The 1597-nt window shown below is 37.5% G+C and overlaps 1 protein-coding gene across 1 annotated transcript in view; it reads left to right on the top strand.

Annotated features, from left to right (window-relative positions):
• Positions 1–1597, top strand: part of DNAH14 (dynein, axonemal, heavy chain 14) — a 641625-nt gene that overhangs the window by 492550 nt on the left and 147478 nt on the right. The window lies entirely within an intron of this gene.

The following is a 1597-nucleotide window of genomic DNA, read 5'->3' as shown; positions in this document are numbered from 1 at the left end:
GTTCTCAGCCCAATTCGTAACCACTACACTACTAGATCTCCTTAGTGTTCATTTAAGAGGTAAGAATTGGGGTAGGGCTAGGAGTAAGACTTGATCTTGAACTGATTGCTATCATTTTGTTTTGTGTTTTTTGGGGGTGCTGCTGGTTTATTTGTTTTACATAATTTTCTGTGTTGAGTTCATTTTGTTTGTGGGTTTTCTTGTCACCTTTTTTGTTGTTTTGTCTTAATGTTTATTAAATCTTTATGACTTTCCTTTTTTTTATTTTGATGAGAAGGCTTATCAATTTTCTTTGAGGTTACCCTGTAATTTATCAATTTCTACCCAAGTTTAAAACACTTTGCTCTAACTTGAAATCTACTTGATTTCCTCACCATTTGGAAGTTCTGTAAGTATACTGTTCTCTCTTTTTCTTTGTAGTTTTCTTCATTATAAAATGATATCTATAGTTCCTTATTTCCAGTCTTGTAGGTTTATTTTACCTTGGATACTTCTTTATTTGGGTTGACTTTTGGTGGTTAATCTTAGGGTATTGTCTGTTGTTGGCTCTCTGTCCAAAGAACTCTTTAGTGTTTTTGTAAAACTGGTCTGGTTTTTGCAAACTCCTTTCATTTCTCTTTATCTGGAAATGTCTTAACTTTGCTGTCATTTGAGGGACAATTCTGCTGAGTGTATGATTCTTGGCTGTCTATATTTTTCTAGCAGAGATTTCTATATGCCACTCCATTTTTTTCTTGCCTGCCTGATTTCTGCTGAGAAATCAGAGTTTAGTCTTATTGGTAATATTTTTAGATAATTTTTCAAAACTGCTCTCTGGATTCTTTTCTTTTTTTTGATTTTATAAAGTTTGACTACAATACATCTTGGTGATTTTCTTTTAGGGTCTGTCGTGTTTAGGGTTCATGCAGCTTCTTGAATGCTTATCTTCTTGTCTTTCATAATGTTAGGGAAGTTTTCTATCAACAACTGTTCAACAATTTTCTCAACGTGTTTTTGTTGCTGTTGTTGTTGCCTCTTCCTGTTCTGCAATTCCAATCACACGTAAGTTATTCATCTTTTTTTTTAATGTTTTATTGTGAATTATATGATAGTTTACAAGGGAGAACCTTAGTCTTACATTCATTCCATCATATATCATCTCATTGCCATGGTTCCAATCCCCTCCATGCATCATCAACCAACCAAAGGGTATATCCTAGAAACCCACCCCCTACAGTTTCCCACCCACCCACCCCCACCCCCCAGTTTTCAGTCACAGTCCATTTCCCTCTCTGAGTCCAAAGTCCCCAGCTGTTTCATCACTCCACATCGTCGTCTCTGTCTCTATCTCAGGCATCTCTGTTTCTCTGGGTAGGGTCCCGCTCTCGGCTTTTCTCCATTGATGGACCCAGAGACCTCCGCTCCTAGCCTAGAGAATTAATCACTCCCTTCCATGTTACAAAATGTCTACCTTTGCATTTCCAACCCTCACAATCCGTCCTGATAAGTATTATTCATTACAGTATCACAAGTTACCCTTCTGTATTTCCTCTCATCAGCTCCACCCAGACAGATTGAGTAGTACCTACTGGAGATTCTGCCTTCCTCCATGCTCCCT

Source organism: Chrysochloris asiatica, unplaced genomic scaffold (genome assembly GCF_000296735.1).
Source record: "Chrysochloris asiatica unplaced genomic scaffold, ChrAsi1.0 scaffold00161, whole genome shotgun sequence".
Taxonomy (NCBI): domain Eukaryota; kingdom Metazoa; phylum Chordata; class Mammalia; order Afrosoricida; family Chrysochloridae; genus Chrysochloris; species Chrysochloris asiatica.
Note: the sequence above shows the minus strand (reverse complement) of the source record. Positions and strands in the feature narration are given on the sequence as shown.